The 26,822-nt window shown below is 37.3% G+C and overlaps 1 long non-coding RNA gene across 1 annotated transcript; it reads right to left on the bottom strand.

Moving 5' to 3' along the window:
- Positions 1 to 10,931: 10,931 nt before the first annotated feature.
- Positions 10,932 to 20,523, bottom strand: LOC137391988 (uncharacterized). The gene is made up of 4 exons (XR_010978198.1): positions 20,470 to 20,523; positions 17,218 to 17,328; positions 16,814 to 16,944; positions 10,932 to 11,012 (listed from the first exon to the last, which is right to left on the bottom strand). It is a non-coding gene; the product is annotated as an uncharacterized lncRNA (long non-coding RNA).
- Between the last annotated feature and the right edge of the window lie 6,299 nt (positions 20,524 to 26,822).

Raw genomic sequence — 26,822 nt, 5'->3', positions numbered from 1 at the left:
CACTATAAGCTTGATTGTAATCCACTGCATGTCTGTATATACACACGAATATCCACTTTGTTAAATAAAGTTTAAGAGTTGAGTGTCTATAGAGAGTAATCCTTTATTGCTGAGAGGTAGATGGTGTGTATCCAGTGTGAGTTGCTAGTGAACTGATGAAAATTGTGTCAACTCTGCTTCAGGTATGGCATGTGATGTCATAGATCACATGGTACAAAAACAAACCAAAAAGGGCTTCATAAAACTGCAGCATAAAAACATATAAGCTACTATTGACATGTACTTCTATTGCACAACAACCAAGCATAGGCCTACATTTTATAATCAAGGTTACACTTCACAATCAAGGTTACACTAAAATATCCGAGGTATAAAATGTTCATTTTCAACACAAGATCACAAATTAGGCAGTGGAGAAAAAGTGCAAGATTACCTTCAAAAAGTCTTTCATGCTTGTTGAATATGCCGTCCTTATGGTATGTGTAAAACTTGTTGCCATATTCGATTTCATGGGCTTTGATGGCTTGCTCAGCCTTGTTTAACGATGAGGCAAGAACAAGTGGCATAATGCTTAAATGCACTGCAATTAAAAATATATTTGGTAGGCCCTCAGGCTCTTTGCAGAAGTTGACTGTCGTCGGCAATCATGTCATTCAGCTATCGAGGCTTCGATAACTTACCGACACGATTGCCGACTACAGGCACGGGAGGCCTGTAGGTAGGCCTATATAGAAGATGAAATGACGAATACAAGAAGTCAGTAATGATTACATGATGACTCACTGAGGTCTTCTTTTAGGGTTGTAGCAATATGAATATGTAGTGCATTGCAATTAATTTTTTTAAGACAAATTGCAAGCAGTGACCGACTCTGACTACTGAGGACTACTGATCACAGACAGGCTGTTTAGTCCAAAAATATAACTGCCCTGCATTGCAGGAGACTACACAAATTTGCTTTACCTTGCCTCTTCTCCTACATTTCTTGTGAACCAAACAGATGAGATACAGCCTAGGCCTGGCAGTGCTACTTACAACGCACCATTGTAGAAACAAGTTCAAATAAAATTGGAGATACACAATTAAATGATTGTTCCTTAGGTGGCTACAGTACATACTGTCGTTGTTTTACAAGGTGCTACAGTTGAGACTTGGGAGTGATACAAAGTTAGTTGTTAAAGTGTGTGCTTGCCGCAAATACAGTAAAGATAAGAAACTGTTGTCTTCTGTTGCCTTCATTTTTACAATCAATGTCTAACGAGATGCTAATATTAATATTTACAGTGAAATTAAATTGAATCATTTTAGGCTCTCAGAATGGTAACAAAGTGGACAATCGTTTTAATGTGCATTTTATTTGTTCAGAACATAATCGTAACTTTTCAATATTTCATGTAATACCGCTTTACAAAAGTGTATTTATATCAAAAAAACATAAAACTATTTTTCAAATATAAACGAATACAGAATAATTAATGGTGTATTTTTGAGAATATTTTTTCTGTTTCGTGAGCACATTACCATTTATTTTTAACAAGAAAAAACTACGATAAACCGCTCTGTAAATACTTTATGTCAATTTGCTAAAATAACTCATATTTGTAGTTAAAAATTTGCTTGAAAAAGAAGCTTATGTGATACATGTATTTTGTTAAACAAAAAGATAACTACTCGATTTCTCAACAACTAAACGTTTGCAGTGGCTGAAAACAACTAACGGTGGCTCAGTACGACTAACTTTAAAGCTTTTGTATTTCCGAATTAGGCTTCACCCTTACAAAACGACCCAGAAACTGACCAGGTTTTGAGCCACTGCAATTATACCTAACCTCGAGCAGTACTGAAATAGTTTGTTTCGGCTAGAAATGTCTTCTGCCGAACTTTTCACAGCTGAGAGCGACGTCGTTTTGCGTCATTTAGTTCGGTTCGGTGCTCGTGTGACCACGCCTTTATGCATACCTTATAAGAAGGATGTAGACAATGGTCAGTTCAAAGATACCAGAGAACACATGAAAGTAAATTTGATTGTATTAGGAAATACAGGGCAAAACAACTCCTGAAAATTTTACTGGAGCAGGTTATACACGTTAGGTCTCCTACTGACATTGGAACTGAGAGTTCCGTGCTGAATAAGAATACCTATCCTTATAGTTACTATGTTAGGGTGCAGCGAGATCCAGATAAACAAAAGAAACTTTTTTGAGTTATACCCTGATTTTTCTGGTGGCTGTGCCATGGATGGATGATGGAGGAGAGGACCAGCCGCCAGCTACTCTCAGAGGTACCAGAACTAAAACCTTTCTTTCGAGGCGCAGACAACAGGTTGAGAATGTGATGCCACTTAGGAACGTGGAGCCAGTAATTGGCAAGTAATCCAGGCATGAGCAACATGTTGGGAATGTTATACCAACAAGAAATGGGATGCAAGTAGAAGGCGAGCAACCCATAAACGCTCAAGGTGCAAGGAATGTTCGGGTGACAAGATATGGCAAAATTAGCAAACCACCCAATATGGGGACTATGAGGTTTATTGAGGTCCACTTGTAGTTTTAGATACAGACCAATGTCAAGTTCTAGTTCTGGTGCGTACAATGGCTCAGGAAGGGATCTGGATCCAGAAAATTATATGATTATTATGATTAACATTGAATAGGTGTGTATTCTCGATGTGGTATTATTTGGTATGGCATATTCACATGATTTATGAAAAAGAGGCTGGGAACAATTTTGTGTCCAGTTTGTTAACATGTGTATACATATAATGGTGGGCCGTAATTCAAACAGAACATTAGATTAGACATACACTCATCAAATACACCGAAATTATTGAGGGCTAAAAAATCTCAAAAAATTATATAATTAAGTACAAACAACTGTTTGACATTTTTTCTAAAATCAAAAAGTTGAAATTTATAGAAAAACTCAACTGTTTGGAAAAAGCACCATATTGATTGTAAAATTGTTAATATATGAATATAACTACTTTAGCAAGAAATGAGCTAGGAGATGGTGCTGGTCTGGTTGATGACAGTGAGTAGCCTGATCATCTCCTCATCTTTGTTCTGTAACAAAATCTATAAGAGTAGCAGTTGATGACAAGTGGCATCTGATGACAAGGGGCCGTTGATGACAAGTGGCAGTCAATGACAAGTGGCAAATGATGACAAGTGGGAGTTGATGACAAGTGGCAGGAGGCACAGTTAAGAAGTAAGTTACAACTGAAAGTCACAGAGTAAATTAATAAAATTAAAAAAAACTAGCTAGTAAGATGTAGTGTTCATCATTTTTCAGTAGCTAATGAATTAACTTACGAAACATAATCAGTGCATGTAAAAACCTAAGGAACTCAAGATTCAAGCTTTAGGTGTACAATCTGTTTAATGATATCATAAATAATTTCCTTACAACATTGTCATGCAGAAACCAAGATTTATGTCGCAATCAAACCAATCCAAGTGACAATTATCAAATGAGAACCATGACTAAAGTACTTTGTTAGCCGTAGTACTTGATGGTGAAGTATGTAGTACTTTGTTAGTTGTAGTACTTGATGGTGAAGTATGCAGTACTTTGTTAGTTGTAGTACTTGATGGTGAAGTATGTAGTGCTTAGTAAATTGCAGTACTTGATGGTGAAGTATGCAGCACTTTGTTAGTTGTAGTACTTGATGGTGAAGTATGCAGTACTTTGTTAGTTGTAGTACTTGATGGTGAAGTATGTAGTGCTTAGTAAATTGCAGTACTTGATGGTGAAGTATGCAGCACTTTATTAGCTGTAGTACTTGATGGTGAAGTACGTAGCACTTAGTTAGTTGCGGTGATCCGACGGCCAGCATGTTTCAAGATTAAAATATTGAAAAAATTTGATTGCGGTTCAAACACCTGGGTGAAAAATACATGTGAAATGTGTTTTAACTGTAATCAAGTTTTGTTGATTTTAATCTTGAAACATCCTGGCAGTCAGATCACCTCAAACATTGAAAACCATAGCAAATAATAAAAATACTGATACTTTCCGATAAAATCTACTAAAGTTTTGTGAAAGTTCACATTTAATTAAATATTTATTAAGTGAACTGAGCAGATAATAAACAAAAAATATTTCCTACCTTCCAAATAATGACTAGAGAGTCATCTGAGTAAGTTATCAGGCCATGGCAGCACAACTCCACACCCCATGAGAAAAAATGGAATTTTTGATTATACGATAACAAAAAAGGAAAGAAGACAACTCTTGGATGTACAGCTGACAATTCCAGATAACGTAAAACATTTATGCAAATTTTTTGCTTCATACTTCATAAAAATTCCTTATCACATGACCTGTTAAGTCGGCAAAATTTTTCACCAAAATAGTGCTTTCTTTCATTCCGCACTTGGGAGAAAGAAAACAACAATGTCTCTATTATATATACAAGTGCCATAGCTGTCTGGTCCATCAGATGGTCGATAAAGCACAGAGAATCAGTAGGCGCTATAATCTTCAGCAATAATTGAGACGATCGATCGATGCAGATGTTAGAGTGTCACACTACTAATTCTAATATCACGAGTTGGAGAATCGGCTAAACTTATCTTGTAGCATAACCTTGAACCCTGGTGACGAATAGACAGACGGACAGATAGTCACTGCTCTATTTAGAGTGAAATATTTTTTCACTCAAGTTTTTTTCATTCATGAAAGATCAAATCACTTCGTAACGATCTTGGAATTAATTAGGTAGGTAATTCACATGTATTTCAATGTAATTATAACATAAATTTCCTTTAACGTAAAACTTTCTGGAACAGATTATTCTCATTGTAGGAGCCTCTACAGTACCTTACTCACTGTGGCCAAATGCTACTTCTACAGCCCAAATCACACTTATACAACTCATATCGTACAATTCATATCTTACTCCTACAATTCATATCATACCCTTTCAACTCATATCCTCCTTTTGCAACTCATACCCTACCCTTGCAACTCGTGTCATACCCTTTCAACTCATATCAAATTGTTGCAACTCATATGATACCCTTGCCACTCATATCACACCCTTGCAACTCATATCATACCCTTTCAACTCATGTTATACTTTTTCAACTCATATCATACCCTTGCAACTCATATCATACTCTTGCAACTCATATCATACCCTTGCAACTCATCTCATACCCTTGCAACCCAAATCATACCCTTGCAACTCATACCATACCCTTGCAACCCATATCATACCCTTGCAACTGATACCCTTGCAACTCATATCATACCCTTTCAAACCTACCATAGCCTTGCAACTCAGAACATACCCTTGCAACTCATATCATACCCTTGCAACTCATATCATACCCTTTCAACTCACACCCTACCCTTGCAACTCATATTATACCCTTGCAACTCATATCATACTTTTTTAACTCCTATCATACCCTTGCAACTCATATCGTACCCTTTCAACTCATAACATACCCTTGCAACTCATATCGTACCCTTGCAACTCATATCATACCCTTGCAACTCATATCATACCCTTGCAACTGAATACCCTACTTACACAACCCAGCAGCAAACAACAATCCAATAATCAGTGATTTGCAACACAGAAAGGTCTACCATATGTCTGAATTGATTAACAATCAACGAACATTAACACCTCTACTTGAACACCGGCTTTCTTCGAACGCTACCTTTAATATAACCCCACTATAGGAAGAGGGTTAAAAATAGAGCATCATCTTTAAATAGAACATTACCTCTATTTACTGTCACTTTGAAACTTTGTGATCTTCACAAACCCATAGTAGAAAGTCATCAGTAAAAAATGTACACAAGATCACATCAATAGAGTGACACCAATAACAATTAACTATTTTGTTTTTGCTGTTGTGCATGATTTTAGTGAAGGTGTATCTGATAAAATCAATTATCACAATCATCAGAGCTGCACTCTGATTCGAAATCATAATGGTCTAAATCTGAGAAACTGTTTCAAAATTCATCCATAATGTGGTTTATAATCCGACCTGAAGACTTAAAAGCATTATGATGAATGATGAGACAACTCTTCAGGAACACCGTAATTGTAGCCATTGTTATGGCGTATTCTAACATTAAAAACATTTAAATTTATTAAGTTTTATGTCCAGTTGCTAACTCTAAAGCTTTAGTATTCTCTTTAAAACTTTGAAAGCACCATGAACAATAATTAATAACTGTATCTGGCTTATATGTTTGTACTTAAAGCAGTTCCTTGTTTAACTCAGTCTGGAACTTGGACGTTTATGGTTTAGCAAAAATGCTGAGGCCAATGGGATTAATGTCACTCCGCCTAAAGGAATGTGCAAAATATAGGTTACATTAACATCACTTCACCTGTAGAAGGGTTAAACTGGTCTTCCCAAAATTCTGACTAGCTAGTCAAAAAATACATCACCACCCTCTAATTGAACATCGCCTGGAATAAATCGCCACTAAAAAATAATGGTTGCAAAATAAAGAGCCATGGCGTTCAAATAGAGGTTTTACAGTATCTTAAAAAGCTTTAGTTCAATTCCTTTCACTAATATTTAAAACTGTCATCAGCATTCATCAAAACATTGACTTCAGCAACTATATCTCAGAATTGCTTGGTACTAATGACCAGAACTATTCTAAGTGCTAAGAAACACACTGCGTGTTACAGGTTGTGGCTAATGAAAATTGTTAACACTTATAGATGACATTAATAATTAATCTATTACCAACACCTACCTTAACCATGGAAGCGTGAGCTAGAAGAGCTCCCTCACAGTGGAGAGTACATAGTGATTCATTTGACCTGTTTCTACCCTCTTCCTTCAGAACATTCACATCCCATGTGAGCAGCTTGCAGTTGTCTTTATTCTGTGTGATCAGCAAGCGACTATAAAAACACCAGGATAGCAGATTGAACATTAGCACTGTTTAGGTCTGGCCCATGGTCAGGTGACTGAGCTTTGGTATGGTGTCAGAATTAAACATGACTCTAGAGATGCTGATGACTGTGCCGAGCACTTACCATAAATCCCCATATATAAGCCGACCTTAAAAAACAGCCCTGAAAGAAGGAACTTATAAGAATTTGCAGATGAGCCGATCATATAAATCATAACACGCCGTATGTACCTATCAAAGCATAAAAGTTGCGGAAATGGAATTTGTAGGGCTTAGTACGAAATGTTTCTGATTGGTGAGTAGTGGTATAATTAGCCTATCATGCCTTCGCTTAATTGAAAGGAAACAATCATCTTTTTGCATTTAGCCAATGGAAAACATGTTTGCTTCTAACATTGACCTTAGTTTCGCTTTTCAAAAGCACAATTTTATAGCTATTTGTTCTTCGTGATGATCAGAAGCATTACCACTATAAAGGTTTTACAAACTGTAGATCAATAGACTTCTGATGATCATCTATTGGGCAATAGCAGTAGCGACAGTGAGTATTTATTTTAACAGTAATAATAATGCCATAAGCTACTAACCTATAGTAATAGCGGTAAATCGTGCGACCCGGAACATGCTCAACTTTTCAACCATAGTAGTATGAAAAGAACATGAACGTGTCTGAACTCATTCTGTAGCACATTTTTTACGTTTTTTATGACATCAGATGATGTAAAATTTTATGCTAATTGATTTGGTCAAATGTAATGACAACTTATATGCTCCAATGTCAAATATTTGGTTTTTCCAAATAGTTAATTTTTTCCGTAAAACATTTATTTGATAGCAAAAGTGTCAATGACAGAGGTAATTATTATTGAAGAAGCAGTGTAAGACATTATTTTCCTTTCATAGGTAAATCATATAATTCTCTGGTAAGATCTGTGCTAGTGATACTATCAATGCAATGCTAGCGATTATTTGTATGACCAACCATAAATGTTATTGTCATCATAGCCTACTATTACCAAACAAGTGCTACCTTGTGCTACCTTTAGGTGTGATGATTATAGATGAGACAAATTTAATTAATAAAGCTAAATGCTACAACCACTCAACAAAGATTAGATTACTTTAACCATGAAACTTTAATAACAGTCTTTTGTCCAAAGCTGACGATGCCACAAAATGTATTTTCCAAACGTTTTGATACACACAGCCGAGGATAAAACTGAGTCGCTAACGTTTGTTAACAGGAAGCAACCTCATTAAATGAGTTTTGTAAAATTAGAATTTGTTTTTTCATACAAAATAAGATTTTAGACTATACGATCTTTTGATAAGTCTTTACAATGGTGGTTAAATTACATTTCAATTTTTAAGTTAATCATCTGGTCCTGATTAAAATCTTTTTCATAAAAAAGAAACATTCAAAACGTATCTTCATATGGGGTAAGCATCTAAGAACTATTTGGAGTCAAATTTTGTTCATAATTGTATCAGCTAGTGAAATGACTAAAAAGGTTACATCTTACCAGAAGCTAGTTACTGTTACAGCTAGGTTTATCATCAAATTTAGTCATAGCAGAATGCGGTTGCACTCAAACAACTCGTAAACTATTAATAAGAAATTTTAACTGTAGTTTAGATGGTTATTAAATGTAGGAAGCACATTTGTCCTGCATCCATTTATACTAATTATTCACGGAAGTGATGTACATGTAGGTATTTCAATTAAAATTTGATCTGTTTTATTTGATTTTCAGGATAGCAAATGAACATTTTATAAGATTTAGAAAGGTGTTAGAAAACTAGAGCATGAGGTTTAGATAATTTGGTGCAGTGAATCGCTTGATAAGCCGTAAAATAAACAGCAGCGTCTGAAAGTGGTCAAAAACAAATTTAATCTGGCACTATAGCAAAAGATCTGACCAAATATCTGGCGGTAAAAGGGATTAAAATGTTTCAAAGTAAGCATATGTGTAAACTAGAATGATTCAGGCAGAAGGTAAACTCTCAGATCTCCAACGAAGTGAAACAATGTTAAATCAAGTTACACACTATGGGTGTACTGTAGCATCTAAGTTACATACTATGGGTGCACTGTATGATGTAAGTCGCATACTATGGGTGTACTGTAGCATGTATGTTACACACTATGGGTGTACTGCAGCATGTAAGTTACATACTATGGGTGTACTGCAGCATGTAAGTTACATACTATAGGTGTACTGTAGCATGTAAGTTACATGGTATGGGTGTACTGTAGCATGTAATTTACATACTATGGGTGTACTGTAGCATGTAAGTTACATACTATGGGTGTACTATAGCATTTAAGTTACATATTATGGGTGTACTGTAGCATGTAATTTACATACTAAGGGTGTACTGCCGCATGTAAGTTACATACTATGGGTGTTCTGTAGCATGTAAGTTGCATAATATGGGTGTACTGTAGCATTAAAATACATACTATGGGTGTACTGTAGCATGTAAGTTACATACTATGGGTGTACTGTAGCACGTAAGTTACATACTGTGGTGTACTGTATCATGTAAGTTACATACTATGGGTGTACTGTAGCATGTAAGTTACATACTATGGGTGCACTGTAGCATGTAAGTTACATACTATGTGTGTACTGCAGCATGTAAGTTACATACTATGGGTGTACTGTAGCATGTAAGTCACAAACTATGGGTGGTCTGCAGCATGTAAGTTACGTACTACGGGTGTACTGTATCATGTAAGTTGCATGCTATGAGTGTACTGTAGCATGTAAGTTACATACTACGGGTATACTGTAGCATGTAAGTTACATACTATTGGTGTACTGTAGCATATTAGTTACAAAATATGTTTGTACTGCAGTATGTAAGTTACATACTATGGGTGTACTGTAACATGTAAGTTACATACTATGGGTGTACTGCAGCATGTAAGTTATGGTAAAAGCAAATACTAAACATTATAAATGAAGTGTTGTGTGTGGCTATCAGGTTCATCAGGTGATATAAAAACCTATTGAAAAAGTGAAAATACTGAAAATTCACACCCTGCGGTCGTCTGGTAGTATGTTATATGACTAGGACATCTTAACTCATCAAGTCAAAATGATTTTTTTTTAATTTTAAAAGCTGCTGACATCGCCATATATAATCTTTCATACCTTGAGAAGTATTTAGTATTTTTTCAAACTGAAAACTGCCCTTTATTCAAAACAAAATGTCCTTCCTAATGATACATGAAATAGCTAGCTTAACTAAATTTTTCATTCTATAACAATAGGAAAAAATAGTTCAAGAAATAATTTCCAAATCGCACTTAAAGTACCGGAAATTATTTGTTCAAGAACCTAAATGTAGTGTTACACATGTTTTGTGACCTGTAACCTCTTATATTAGCCTTTACCATCATACTGAGCAGCACTGAAACCTTTTCATCCCGGTAACTCTATTATTTTGCACTACAGAAAACATGTTTACATAAAGCAACAAGAAGAGTTATAACTAGGATTGTAGAAGTTGTGTGATTAATACTTTTTTGTGTTCTTTGAAGCTTAAAATTCTTTGATAGTTTGGACAAAATAAAAACATTGACTTGGGCTATTTCTGGACTATTTGAAAAAAACTTAATGCTTTTGATTGGTTGAAACAGAATCATAAACTCCTAGAGATTTTACATAATAAAATTCATGTCTATTGTGTTGATCATGTCATAGCGATAAAACAAATTAAATGGGATACTTGGCTCCGGAAATTTTGCCTTCTTTTTTGATTAACGACTTTGGGAAAATTAAAAACACTCACTTTGACAACATAGGGTTCCAAATAGGTTGTAGGGTTGTAGAGAATTTTGTGGAGATACAGATAAACTAACAGTAGCTAAAAAATATTTAGCTACTGTTAGTGGTTGCCATGAAACAAGCAGATAGACTATGCAATGTCAGAAAGCTGCAATGATGCTGCTTGCTGACTTGAGACTAGACAGAAACTCAATGATACCTTGCTGGTACATAGTATACAAGACCAAGGGAAGAAGAGAATGTCTGTGCATATTCAAACTTTTGAGAAAGCAAGGAGACGACGTGGAGGCTTTTCTCATAGACAACCAGCAGCAAGTCCTGTGTGAAAATAAAATCTGTAATTAATGCTCAGACGGCAATCCATCCAATGCCAGCCAGCTTGCCAGACACAACCAAAGAAATTAAAGGTGCGTTTACACCAGGCCGATTTGTCGGAGTTGTTTCAACTCCGACAAAATCGGCCTGGTGTAAAAGGCAAATTGGTTGTAAACACTGCTTTATCTCCGTCACCGACACAAAATCGGCAGAATGCTACAAACTATGTTGGTCCGATTTTGACGGTCGTCCTTGTCGGAGTGAAACAATAAATTGACCAATCATATATCGTAATATTGCAAAATTTCGCAAGTGCGCAGGGAAATATAATCATAAAACATGGCTGTTTATTCCGTAGAACCTAAAGTTCAGTTAAAATTAGCATTGAAATCGCTGAGTTCCGAGCAGTTAATTGCAGAATTACAACCACGATTTTACATATAGAACCATACGCATCCGGAGCATTTTTCACGGGCTCAAGGACAGTATGTGGAGTTAGCCAAGTCGCTGAACAGCACAGGTTAGTAGGACTAGCACTAGTGAGCACTGCAGTTTTATAGTGTGAACAGCTGATCTAGCAAAGGTAGTACACACTTAGTAATTAAACATTATTAATGTTTATGTTAATAGTTTGTTTATTACCACAAATTTAATAATAATCGCTTTTATTTGAACCCTCGCCAAACTGCAACCTATTTTCATCATTGTTGATTGTTTTATTAGAGATCACTCATGTTTACCTACACAAGCATTCAATGTGTTAATTATTTATTTAGTTGTTCGTTTATTTTATTTCAAATTGTCAAAGCCAAATATCAAGTGCTACGTACGTACTGGCTGAAAGAATATAAAAAAGTACTCGGTTCTCAGAGGTCAGGTGCAGGGGCTGGAGATGCTTATCGACCATCTTGGCCATATTACACCAGCCTAATGTTCCTTTCAGCGACGGTGCATGTCAATCAGACTGAGTCTAGTATTGAGATGCCTAGTGAAGGTATTTAGTTCATTTACAGTTTTACAAATTGTACCTGGTGCATTTAACAATACCCACGCTACTGTATGACAAATCGACAAATAACTCATATTCGTCATCTTTTTCAGCACCCACAGACTCAGCCAGTCAAGCTGACATAGATAGATCAGATTCATTGGTGTTAGCTGTACCAATTGCCGCGTCTCCCAGCCTCGAGGAATTGAATGGTGAAAGTGCGCCCGAACCTGAAACCGCAGTTCAGGCATCCCGGTCACTGAAGCGCAAGAGGTCGGAGCCTGAAGAAACTAGAGTTAAAGCTTTAAAAGCTATAACATACACTATGATGACAGTGCAAGAAAGTAGGAACACAAAATTAGATGAGTTTGACTATGCTGGCAAGATGATTGCTGAGCAGCTCCGCCAAAGTTCAAGCAAACAAGCAGCCTCGACCGCATTGTTGAAGATTCAACAAATTCTTAATGAGGCTCGGTATCAAGAGCAACCACCGGCACCTACATGTATATATGGTCAATCAGCTGAAGCAGACACTGATCCGAGCTATTTAATATTATAGTACCAGCAAGTTCTTTTTATAATCATAAGCTTATATTTTCTGCATATATGCCTCTTGTATGGGAATACTAAAATTCTCATGTACAACATGGTTACCTACTGTGCATTTGGTCAATAACCATACATTATATATTAAACAAATCCCTTTTTGCCCTTATTTCAAATATGTAAATAAAACAGTTTATAAAATTATGTTTTTAAATCACTATGTAGGCTAAAAACTGAACATTTCATTTTTTTTAATTTGCAACATTTCAAAAAATTGAAGTGATCAGAATTCAGCCTACATAATTATTAAAAATTTAATTTAACAGCTGCTTCATTTATATATGTGAAACAAGGACAAAAATAGGAGTAATTTAATATATAATTTGTGGCCATGGACTAAATTTACAGACTATATTTACAGTGGATAACAAAGTTGGTAAATGAGATTTTTAGTTTCCCACAAAAGAAGTCCAGTTTATTTTGCACACCACTGTATATGTCATAAGTGAGAATGTTTTTACACAGATCAATAGGACTCAAATATTCAATAAACATGCATTTTAGACACTGTCTGTACCATTGAGCCAAATATTTAACTGCTGTACAGTAGATGGCAAACACCATAATTGCTGCGATCAAATGAACTCTTGCAGTGTTGGTTGATGTACATCGAACTTAATAATAATTCATCAATACATGACTGTGTTACCAATGCTTGACAGATCTAAAACATAGGTAATTCTCATTCACTACTGCAAGAGACAGTCTTAGATATGCTCACCAAACTACAGGTGAACCAGGTGAAAATTTTTGAAATGATTGCAATTATTTGTATCACTGCACGCAAATTGCTGATGAGAGATGTCAGAACACAAGAGATGAATTTCAAGCAACCTAGTTATAAAATGCTTTAAATTAAGCTTACTTGTATCATTGTAACAATGCATACTCTCTCTGCCACCAGACTGCTCCATCTTTGTTGAGATAATCACAGTACTGTTCCCGAACCATCTTAGCAGCTTCAGTTGGTCTAACGGGTCGAGCTTCAACACTAGGTATAGTGTCTGCTAGATTAGACGGTTCTCGAGGTAATGGTGGCACTGTTCATTCAGGAGGATGGCAAGAACTACGAATCAGATTGTGAAGAGCGCAGCAAGCCAATACAATGGTTCTAGTTTTATCTGGTTGAATATCAATGCGACGAAGTAAAATTCGCCATGTCGAAGAGAGAAATCCAAGAGTTTTCAATTAGTCTTCTAACTTGTGACAAACGGTAATTAAAAATTCTCCTCTCATCTGTCAAAACCCTTTTCGGATATGGTCGCATCAAGTGAGATTTTAAAGGAAAGGTCTCATCGGCTAATTTTACATAAGGTAAAGGTTCTTTACACCCTGGCAGCAAGCGGGCAGGCGGTACATTAACATTATTGCTGGTCAATGATGCCTGCAGCGTACTGACTTCAAACACACCTTCATCTGAAGCTCGACCTTGTGCCCCAACATCAACATACGTAAAAGAGTAATTGGCATCACACATAGCAAGCAAGATAATTGATTCCTGTCCCTTGTAGTTATGGTACTCAGACCCAGCAAGCCAAGGCTTGTTCATCATGACATGTTTGTTGTCAAGGGCACCAATGGCATTTGGGAAATTCCTTTTCTGTTCCAAATCAGTCGAGATGTTGAGCCATTCTTGCACACTAGACGGAGTTTTAATAAAGTAAACTTTTAAACAATTGTATATTGCTCTTGAAGTCTCGGAAATTATTTGTGATAAGCTAGCAACTGAGATGTACCATTCATAATGCATCTGAGTTAAACTAGCACCGGTGGCTAAATATCTCAGTGTTACCATCAATCTTTCTTCGGCAGTAATAGCTTCTCTATAGTGAGTATCTAGCTTCTTTATTTCTAGCTCCACTTTCGATAAAACTAAGCAAAACTCTTCTTTAGACAATCAGAAGTAATTTTGGAATGTGCCAACCCGGTTGGACGATAGCTTGTCATCACCAGTAGCATCGATTAGCTTTGGCACAGTTGAATAAAAAGCACCATGTATGGTACGTGATCCAGTAATTGGACCGACCCGCGGTTTACCCTTTCTCAAATCTTCCTACAAATACACAGAACATGCAGGAGTACAATCATGTGAAAAGTCGGTTTGGGTCACAAATCGAGGAAAGATTTTCTCGAAAATTAATAGGTATATTATTTTATTAATTATACCTATTAATTAGTATATTAATTATATATTAAAATATATATATATGAGCAATCTTTATTGTGGTAATCAATAGTCATATTTTACAATATGTTTTCCACAAGGTACCACGGCAAGTAAACTAATTAAAAAGCAGTGTTTAAACAAAACGTGGACAAACAAAAACTGTGAAAATAGTTATGCATAACTATGACAACAAATTTCTAGTAATGAAAAGAACCAACGTATAATGTTAAAATGGGTAAGACTAGATGGTGAATGGTATTATTGGTCAGTGGATAGTAGGCGTAGTTTGAGTTTGGTTTTAAAAGATTTTACAGGTGTTGTAGGGTAGAACACACGTAGGCCATATATAAGATAGGAATGGATAAAATTATAGTAATATAGTCTGGCAGTATCAAAGTTCATAAGATGACGAATGTTATAAAATAATCGTAGGTTAGATGATATGTTATTTGAAACGAATGAAATGTGGTCTGGTTGATGACAAAGCCAAGTAGTTTAGAAGTAGTTTGTCTTGTTAGGGTACTGTCGAACATAGAAATTGTCAGAGGGAGATTCAACGGTGGATTTACTAAGATATAGTGAGATTTCGATAAATATAAGCAATATTATTTCTAACGGTTGGTCTAACCGGGCACAGTGGCAATTGATAAAATTACGTGAATTGAAACATTGGTGAAAAACCGTGAACAATAATGTTAAATTAAATGTTAACAATATGAATAGCTTAAATAATTGACTATACAATGTATATCCAAATTAAAATATGCGTACGTACCTGTTTTTCTTCGCCTTCATCTAAAACTATAACGGTTGCAGCTGCAGCACAACATAGTAGTAAATCATCGTTGTCTTGTTCCATCATTGAAAAAAATTAATTTTGATGAACTAAATTATTACTATTATTACTATAAGAACTACTGTAAGAAGCAGTGTGGGCGTGCTATGAATCAATGACAAGGTTATCGTTTCCGTTCATAGTGATAAGCGCTCAAAATGGAATAGGTATCGATGTTGTATGTAATTAGTTAAAATATTGACCCACTTTGTATAATCGGAGTTGGAGTTGGTTCGGTGTAAAATCCTCTGCAAAAACGTATTACACATCGTAGACAGACTAGAAGCGGTTCCAACTCCGACTCTATCGGAGTTGAAGCAACTCCGACAAATCGGCCTGGTGTAAACGCACCTTAAGTACAATAATACAGGTACCAACGGTTGAGCAAGCTTGGTATAGAACACAACTGAGAAACTGATGGAACAATAAATCTTCCCAATACAACTTATGTACACCATGTAATTGGCCTGACTCCTGCTCTACCAGTTTCTGCTCAAGAGTAGGTTACACCTTCCAAAAGGGTTTTATTGAGATTATGCTATGAACATGTTTTGGACAATTAGATTCCAGTCATGAGCAAAATAAATAGAAAAGCTTTGTAAGACAACTAATTTCAAACTACTCATCAGATAATTCAAAACTTGCTCCTACGTTCCAGTCAGTTCTTATGGTAAAAAAACACTATCACGTTTTAAACATATATGTATATGGCTCACATCAACAATTAGACTAGAAGAATGCTGAGATGTCCCTATTTGACATATCAACACTGAACTTTCATACAAGAAATATTGTATGAGGTCTGAAAGCTTGGCGTGAATCATACATAGAGACATAGACATAGAACGGAGCTTGCGCTTGCAGTAAACAAAAACAAACTGATATATCTATAGAAATGAAATTGGGATTTCCATGTGCGTGTAACCGGAAATAGCAAGATTATAGGAGCAAGGAACAAACCAATCAGGGTGTTACTCTGTCTGAACAGGCCCGCTGCTACTACATTCAATGGTAATATGTCAGCAATATAATCACTAATGGGTTGCTGGTTTGCTTATTAACCTACCAAATATAGTCAGCAGGTTCTCTACATTTGTTTACCTAACCATATAGTTTACTGTGCAAAAAATGACATTGTTATGCGAGGGTCACACGCAACTAATTCAGCCAATAATAAAGCACTAAAATGAAGGTAAAAACTGACTTACACCATGCAGCTTCAAAAGGCAGTTTACAGGAGAATCTGAGAGGAAGGCAGGATATTCGGTTGGTTCCATCTTGTGATTAATTTTACATACTAACACTTCTCCTGATAACGTGCCGACTGCAAACTTATCCTCTAAAAACAATTCAGACTAAATACACTCAAGAGCGAAGATAGATTATTCAATGAAGATGCATTAGAGATAAGATATTGGCAATAATATGGATTACTTAATAGAATGGAAAGTGTAGAACAGGAACAGCACCGGAGAGAACTTATCAGTAGGAAACAAATATTTGTAAAATGCTCAACCCTATCGCTTTACCTGCGTTTCTGTGTTTTCAAACATGGCTATATAATCTGGAGAGTGGAGGAAGATGGTGTAAAACAAAAGTGTGTAACAAACACCTGATAGTCTGGTAGCAGAACAGAAGAGTGACTTCTCATCAAGTCGAGCTAGAATATCTACATGCTGTAGTGTAAGTCTACCGTTGGTATCCCAATGCTTCTCATATATGTCTATAAACATAACAGTCACCAACCGTCATTGCTTCAAATACAGCTGATAAGAATGTGTACATTATGAACACTATCAACTATCAACATTATTACGCTAGTAGTAAACACTAATCGTTTATCAGTTGTTCAACTCCTTCACTACCACAAGCAGCGTAATACGCCTGGCTCGCTTAGCAAAACGTTTGCGTACAGCTAAGAGGAGAATGGTGCGACTTTAGTAAGCTTCATACAAAACCATTCTGATTAGTGAGTAGTTGATTAATTAGACTATTGTATTCGTGCTCGAACAAAATTAAACAACTATTGGCATGTGTTAGGCCAATAGAAAATATGTTTTCAACCCATCCCAGGCATAGTTTCATTTTGCAAAAACTTTACTCTCCATTGCAATTTTTTGCTTACAAGGGTTTCACTAATTTTAGATTTAAAGACTTTCAGTGATTTTTATTGAGCAATAACACTGCTGGGAGTATTTTTATTTTAGAATAATAATGCTGTAAGCTGTAATAATGTTGGTAAATTGTCTGATGTGGATGTGATCATGGTTGTATTGAAAATAGTCAAAAAACTGATCAAGCTCATCTTGCAACATTGGAATTGTTGTGGAATTTTATGGAGCAAACTAGTGTAAAATTTGATGCTGATAAATTTGATTTCAAAATATTTTTATAGACTGTGTGGCTTGAAAGTTATGATAATTTACTTAATGCCATATTTGGTATATATATAAGGTGGCAAAATAATTAATGATGGTTACAATCTATATATATACATGTATATATATTTCTCAAGGTTTGTCATCAGTTTTATGTCATCTGTTTTCAGTATGTACAGCTTTACCTAATATTAGAATCTTGGAATAAAGAATCCGTACCGAAGAAGATTTGATCTCGGACCCTCCCCTTCACCTGTCCGACCCCATACCAATTAAGCCACTGATATTGATCTGTTAGCTAGCTGACATATTTCGCTATATGAGAGCAAATAACCAACGGTTTCGCGCACTACACAGGGTGATTGCGTAACGTCACAGAGACAAATAGCTCACATTTGTAAGCTTACTCAAATTCCGCATTGGCAACATGCCAGGCAAAAAGCAAGTGGCAGGTAACTCTCATTACTTCTCATTATTAAAAGGCCGATTTTTAATACCTGGGTAACACCTGGAAGCACAGCTAGTATAAGTATATAATCCATCTCATAAAAACACTGAGAGCACCACCTACTGTTATAAGTATATAATCCATCTCATAGAAACACTGAGAGCACCACCTACTGTTATAAGTATATAATCCATCTCATAGAAACACTGAGAGCGCCACCTACTGTTATAAGTATATTCCATCTGATAGAAACACTGAGAGTACCACCTACTGTTATAAGTATATAATCCATCTCATAGAAACACTGAGAGCACCAACAACTGTTATAAGTATAGAATCCATCTCATAGAAACACTGAGAGCACCACCTAATTTTATAAGTATATAATCCATCTCATAGAAACACTGAGAGCACCACCTACTGTTATAAGTATATAATCCATCTCATAGAAACACTGAGAGCACCACCTACTGTTGTAAGTATATAATCCATATCATAGAAACACTGAGAGCACCACCTACTGTTGTAAGTATATAATCCATCTCATAGGAACACTGAGAGCAACACCTACTGTTATAAGTATATAGTCCGTCTCATAGAAACACTGAGAGCACCACCTACTGTTATAAGTATATAATCCATCTCATAGAAGCACTGAGAGCACCACCTAATGTTATAAGTATGTAATCCATCTCATAGAAACACTGAGAGCACCACCTACTGTTATAAGTATATAATCCATCTCATAGAAACACTGAGAGCACCACCTACTGTTATAAGTATATAATCCATATCATAGAAACACTGAGAGCACCACCTACTGTTATAAGTATATAATCCATATCATAGAAACACTGAGAGCACCACCTACTGTTATAAGTATATAATCAATCTCATAGAAACACTGAAAGCACCACCTAATGTTATAAGTATATAATCCATATCATAGAAACACTGAGAGCACCACTTACTGTTATAAGTATATAATCCATCTCATTGAAACACTGAGAGCACCACCTATTGTTATAAGTATAATAATCCATCTCATAGAAACACTGAGAGCACCACCTACTGTTATAAGTATATTCCATCTGATAGAAACACTGAGAGTACCACCTACTGTTATAAGTATATAATCCATCTCATAGAGACACTGAAAGCACCACCTACTGTTATAAGTATATAATCTATCTCATAGAAACATTAAGAGCACCACCTAATGTACAAGGAATCAATCGCTTGTGATTAATAAACTATCACAAAGTATTCACTGCAGAAAATAAGGGCAAAACAAGTGGATGAATTTGACCAACCAGAGCTTGATAAATGAACTACTACTGTATATAGAATGAGTGCAATCAGCATCTTATTAGTACCATATAATTAGAAAATGCATTTAAAAGCTGCACATCACAAGTCTTTCACTGTTTTTTATCAGAAAGAAATGAATAATGATAAAAGTTAAGGTCGACTAGGAACTAAGTGGGTTTCTCCAATGAACTACTTCTTGTTTATGTATGATAATATATTTATAAAGAGAAAGGAGAGGAGTTAGTGATAAAGATCCAATATGATGAAGACTTGATCTTTGACTCATTATGATAAAGACTTGACCTTAGACTCATTACAAGAAAGATTGACCTCAGACTCATTAGCATAAAGACATGACCTTAGACTCTTTATGATAAAGAAATGACCTTAGACTCATCATAAAGACTTGACCTTAGACTCATTGTCATAAAGAGTTGACCTTAGACTCACAATCATAAAAACTTGACCTTAGACTCGTTATCATAAACACTCGACCTTGGACCCATTATCATAAAGATTTGACCTTGGACTCATTATCATAACGACGCGCCCTTACATTGTATTACCTTTTTAAAAAAACTTTTTGATAGAAAGTAGGAACAGGGAATATACAGGCAAATGGAAGTACGAAATGTTTTAAGCCATCTGCCACCTAGATGGCAACATTTGGAGGCGATCAACTGGTAATGCTGGTAACACAGTGCATAACAAGTCATACGGTACTCACCTACAGCATGGCCAGAGATGCACACAACATGTTCAGAAGATTCCAGAAGCTTCACAACATCATCTATATATAATGGAAAACAACTCATTAGTGATAGCAGAATATGACACAAAATCCATTACACACAACTTACACACATGTGCTTTATACAGCACTAGCTGCATTACCCGTCTACAGGAATAGATTCACACGCAGAATAAGGTTTATTGAGAGTTGTCTTTCATACTGTAAAACAACTCCAATTATGCAGTTACATCTCCCTCTCTCCATCTCTCCCTTTTCCCCTCTTTGCCCTCTCTCCCTCTCTCTCTCTCCCTCCTTCTTTCTCTCCCTCTCTCTTTCCCCCCTCTCCTCCTCGCTCTCCCTCTCTCTCTCCTTCTCTCCCTCTTTCCCCTCTCTCCGTCTCTCCCCTTTCTCTCCCTCCCTCCCTCTTCCCCCTCTCCCTCTCTCTCCCCCTCTCTCTCCCTCTCTCCCCTCTCTCTCCCTCTCTTCCCTCTCTCTCTCCCTCCCTCTTTCTCTCCCTCTATCTCCCTTTCTCTCTCCCCCCCTCTCCTCCTCGCTCTCCCTCTCTCTCTCCTTCTCTCCCTCTCTCCGTCTCTCCCTCTCTCCCTCTCCCTCCCTCTTACCCCTCTCCCTCTCTCTCCCTCTTTCTCTCCCTCTCTCTCTCACCCCCCTCTCCTCCTCGCTTTCCCTCTCTCTCCCCTTCTCTCCCTCTCCCCCTCTCTCCCCCTTCTCCTTGCTCTCTCTCTCCCTTTCTCTTCCTCTCTCTCTTCCTTGGTTCAACGCAACACATGCGGATAGACAACATTTTTGGTTTTTCTGTCGGGCGTATGAAGAAACAGTTTTCGGCGTGCGCCTACTTTTGAGCAGGCGACGTATAGCTGGTCATGGCTGATGCAGGGTGACAGTAAGTCAATAGCAGCTGCTCTCTTTCTTTTCACAATAGCGTATCACAACGCTCGGAGTACTCGTGACAGTTCTGTAATAGTAAGTTACAGTAGGCCTACTCGTAGCTGGAAAAAGAATTAGTAACTCGGCTGCTGAAGGAAATGAACATGACCCACTATCACGAACAGCGGTAAATCCAAAGTTATTAAGTAGTGGAGATGTGGCAATTAATAGACAATACAACATCGTATAAGAAACACTTACCTTTTTGATGTGGAAATTTAGTAGGTGAGAAATGTGTTTTTCCAGTGGCTCCAAAAAACAAACGTTTACGTGACCTTCTCGGTACACGTTGGCAGAAAATATTAATTGCATGCAAATACCTACTTGTTAATTTATTTTATTTAATGAATAGTACATTTGTATAGCTATTTAGACACCCTTGTATAGGCCGCAGAACTCAGAAAAGGTGCTTTTAAACACGGCAGAAAATTCGCCGTTTAAAAAGCGTGCTAATCAGGGATTTCGGTTAATGCGCTCGAGCGGTGAAAGAAAAACAACAGAATCGCCACACTTTTATATAAGCCCCTTGGCTCAAATCGTCAAAGAAAAGTAGCGGCTAATAGTCCATATTACGAAATTACGATATTACGATAATTAGTACACATATTAATTCGGTTGGCTTCGTTTGACCGAATGGAAAAAGAAAGACCGCTCTATAATTTATTTACCGTTACTACACATATTACCTAATTCAGTTTGCTTCGTACGACCGAAAATCGTACTACGATAAAAGGAGAGACCGCTCTATAAGGCGGACAATCAATCAGATAGACAACAATTGCCGTTTATATAGTAGATAGAGAACAGCGTTTTCCTAGTGGTTGCAAGAAACAAATGTTCCTATGACCTTCTCGGTACACGTTGGCAGTAAATATTAATTAGATGTAATTTACTACTCATTAATTTAATTAAAGAGTAGTAAATTTTATTTAATTCGCTACTAATATTTACTACTAATATTTACTACTAATTTAATTTTACTACTTACTCATATTAATTAAGTTTCTTTCCTACGATCGAATCGAAAAAAAAGACCGCCATATACGGTAATTTATTCATACTGCTCATATTTGGGAGTTATTGGTGACTCAATATATCGAGAAGACAACTCATACTATTAGCATATCAGTATTTATCGTCAATCCCTACGATGAATAGCAGTTTACATATTATAATAGAGGCGTGTACTAACCGGAGATTCCCGTTAATGCGCCCTAGCGGTGAAAAAAAACCCAGAATAGACACACCCTTATATAAAAGTAGCGGCTAATAGTCGGAAAAGTAAGGTACTTTATAAAGCGGACAGATACACAGATAGATAGACAGACTACGATTGCCGTTTATATAGTAGACTAGCTGCATTACCCGTCTACAGGAGCAGATTCACGGGCAGCATAAGGTTTATTGAGAGTTGGCTTTCATACTGTAAAACAACTCCAAATATGCAGTTACATCTCCCTCTCTCCTTCTCTCCCTCTTTCCCCTCTCTCCGTCTCTTCCCTCTCTCTCCCTCTCTCTTCTCCCTCTTTCTCTCCCTCTCTCTCCCCCCTCTCCTCCTCGCTCTCCCTCTCTCTCTCTTTCTCTCCCTCTTTCCCCTCTCTCCCTCTCTCCGTCTCTCCCCTCTCTCTTCTCCATCTTCCCCCTCTCTCTCCCTCTTCCCCTCTCTCTCCCTCCCTCTTTCTCACTCCTTCTCCCCTTCTCTCCCTCTTTCCCCTCTCTCCCTCTCTCCGTCTTTCCCCTCTCTCTCTCTCCCTCCATCTTCCCCCTCCCCCTCTCTCTCTCCCCCCCCCCTCATCCTTGCTCTCCTTCTCTCCCCTTCTCTCCCCCTCTCTCTCCCTCCCTTTTCCCCCTTTCTCTCTCTCCCTCTTTCTCTCCCTCTCTCTCTCCCCCCCTCCTCCTCGCTCTCCCTCTCTCTCCCCTTCTCTCCCTCGCTCTCTCCCTTTCTCCCCTCTCTCTCACTTTCTCCCCTTTCTCTTCTCCCTCTTTCTCTCCCTTTCTATCCCTCTCTCCCTCTCTCCCACCCTCTCCTCCTCGCTCTCCCTCTTTCCCCTCTCTCCCTCCCTCTTCCCCCTCTCCCTCTCTCTCCCCCCTCTCCTCCTTGCTCTCTCTCTCTCTCTCCCTTTCTCTCTCTCCCTCTCTCCTTTAGTTCAACGCAACACATGCGGATAGACAACATTTTTGGTTTTTCTGTCGGGCGTATGAAGACACAGTTTTTGGCGTGTGCCTACTTTTGAGCAGGCGACGTATAGCTGGTCATGGCTGATGCAGGGTGACAGTAAGTCGATAGCAGCTGCTCTCTTTCTTTTCACAATAGCGTATCGCAAACCTCGGAGTACTCGTGAAAGTTCTGTAATAGTAAGTTACAGTAGGCTTACTCGCAGCTGGATAAAAATTAGTAACTCGGTTGCTGAAGGAAATGAACATGACTCACTATCACGAACAGCGGCAAATCCAACGTTATTAAGTAGTGGAGATGTGGCAATTCATAGACAATACAACGTCGTATAAGAAACACCTTTTTGATGTGGAAATTTAGTAGGTGAGAAACGCGTTTTGCCAGTGGCTCCAAGAAACAAACGTTTACGTGACCTTCTCGGTACACATTGGCAGTAAATATTAATTGCATGTAAATAACTACTTGTTAATTTATTTTATTTAATGAATAGTAAATTTGTATAGCTGTATAGACACCTTTGTATAGGCCGCAGAACTCAGGAAAGGTGTTTTTAACACGGCAGAAAATTTGCGGTTTAAAAAGCGTGCTAACCGGAGATTTCGGTTAATGCGCTCGAGCGATGAAAGAAAAACAACACAATCGCCACACCTTTATATAAGCCGCTTGGCTCAAATCGTCAGAGAAAAGTAGCGGCTAATAGTCCATATTACGAACTTACGATAATTAGTACTCATATTAATTCGGTTGGCTTCAATCGACCGAATGGAAAAAGAAAGACCGCTCTATAATTTATTTACCGTTACTACACATATTAATTCAGTTCGCTTCGTACGACCGAAATTCGTACGACGATAAAAGAAAAGACCGCTCTATAAAGCGGACAGATACACAGATAGATAGATAGACAGACAACGATTGCCGTTTATATAGTAGATAGTGAACAGCGTTTTTCTAGTGGTTGCAAGAAACAAATGTTCACATGACCTTCCCAGTACACGTTGGCAGTAAATATTAATTAGATGTAATTTACTACTCATTAATTTATTTAAAGAGTAGTAAATTTCATTCAATTCACTACTAATATTTACTACTAAATTAATTTTACTACTTACACACATTAATTAAGTTTGCTTCGTACGATCGAATCTGTTACAATCTTGCCACAATCAATACTCATAGAGGATCTATTCTTTAGCCCTGAACCCTTGTATATAGTACATATCAATCAATTTATCTTTGTATAAGCGATTCTGCATTACTTATTTGAAGTCATCCTCTCATGTAAAGTTTCTTTTAACTTTTACACAAATATTCTCAAACTAAATATGAATTGTTCACTACTATCTTGCATTCAGGATTCTTCTACAGTTTCTGTTTTATTGGATAATATGCCTGCAAATAGAGGCTTTTTGATATTTTGTTATCAGCAAAATAAAAGATTACTAACTAACTAATGAATGAATCGAAAAAAAAGACCGCCATATAATTTATTTATACTGCTCATATTTGGGAGTTATCGGTGACTCAATATATCGAGAAGACAACTCATACTATTAGCATATCACTATTTATCATCCATCCCTACGATGAATAGCAGGTTACGTATTATAATAGAGGCGTGTACTAACCGGAGATTCTCGTTAATGCGCCCTAGCGGTGAAAAAAACTACAGAATAGACACGCCCTTATATAAAAGTAGCGGCTAATAGTCGGAAAATTACGGTACTCTATAAAGCGGACAGATACACAGATAGATATACAGACAACAATTGCCGTTTATATAGTAGACTAGCTGCATTACCCGTGTTCGGAACAGATTTACCTAAAGCAATAGTTTTATTGAGAGTTGTCTTTCATATCGTTAAAACAACTCCAAATATGCAATCTACTGAAATTTTTGTGCTGATCTGACTGCATACACATATGCAGTTGTACATGTCAATAATGTTGGAGAGCCCATTGGAGATATGCAATGTGTTTTACCGCTAGTCTACAATGCATCAGTCTCGAACTACTCAAATCGGCATTGTCCTAATTTTGTACACAGAACTGATAATGAAATTGACATTGTTAGGCAAACTGACGCCGTTCAAACTGGCAGTATGGCAAAGTTTTACATATTTTAAGAAATTCTAGAAAATATTTTGCTGTTGCACTGCTTAGCTATCGCCAGCTTTTATTGAATTGAGACTTCTGCATGCTTGAAACACTAATCATGACTCACCAGTTCTTCATCTATAGCCTGTGTTTTGACATGGTATAATATACAAACTGTGCAGCAGTAATGCGGTTGTTGATAAAATTTATTATGAATAAAATCTACTATATAAACTACATATATGGCCTCTCGCCTTTTCAACGTAAGGCGTTACATCCGGAGCATTTTTGGACATTCGTCTCATAAAAAAAATTCAACCCTATACTGTGTTGCATGACTGTAGTAAAGCGCGAAGTTTTCTGTCCATACACGGCGCCTGGTAATAGCTGCTGTAGTTAGTGCATCTCGCTGTTGTCGCCGTTTCATCCGCTCTGAAAATTCAGCTCGGTGAGCAGCTGTTGTAGCTAGTGCATCATTTTCTTGTCGCCGCTGCATCCGCTCGGAGGTTTCTGCACGTCTGGCCGATGTAGCGGCTGCTCTGAGCCGTTTGAGTTACTGCTGGGGTCGGTCTAGTAGTCTCTGCACTTCTAGCGGCTGCAGCATCTATTCTGGCCTGCTCTTGGTTTCTGCTCTTCTAGCAGCTGCAGCAGCAGTTCCGTTTCGTTTTAGGCGTAGCTGCGTTTGCTCTGCCGTTTCTGCTCGTCTTGCTGCTGCTTCGCAAATTCGATCTCTCTCTACGGGAATCAATCTGTTTTTGCGTTTGGGCAATAGGCTTTTTGGAAGGCATTGTGCTGCTTCAAGCATTTCTAACATTGAATGAGATGGTGTGCTTTTTGTAATATACGCTGCTCGCTTTCTTCTCACCGCTGCCTATCGCCAGGCTCGGAGCGCCCGTGCAAGTTCTGTAGTTTCTGTAGTTCTCGTAGCTGGAAAAAAAAGTAAAAGTAACTCAGCTGCGGAAGGAAATGAACATGTTTATTATCACAAACAGTGGCAAATCCAACGTTTTCAACCCTTTCACTGAAGTAGACTCCCTCATGCGTTTTCTATGGTCGACCGCCATAGACACATTTTTGCGACTTTCCCAGCAATTGCTAGTAACTGAATTTTATTATTCGTTGATAACAT

This window comes from Watersipora subatra, chromosome 3, assembly GCF_963576615.1.
Source record: "Watersipora subatra chromosome 3, tzWatSuba1.1, whole genome shotgun sequence".
Classification (NCBI taxonomy): domain Eukaryota; kingdom Metazoa; phylum Bryozoa; class Gymnolaemata; order Cheilostomatida; family Watersiporidae; genus Watersipora; species Watersipora subatra.
Note: the sequence above shows the minus strand (reverse complement) of the source record. Positions and strands in the feature narration are given on the sequence as shown.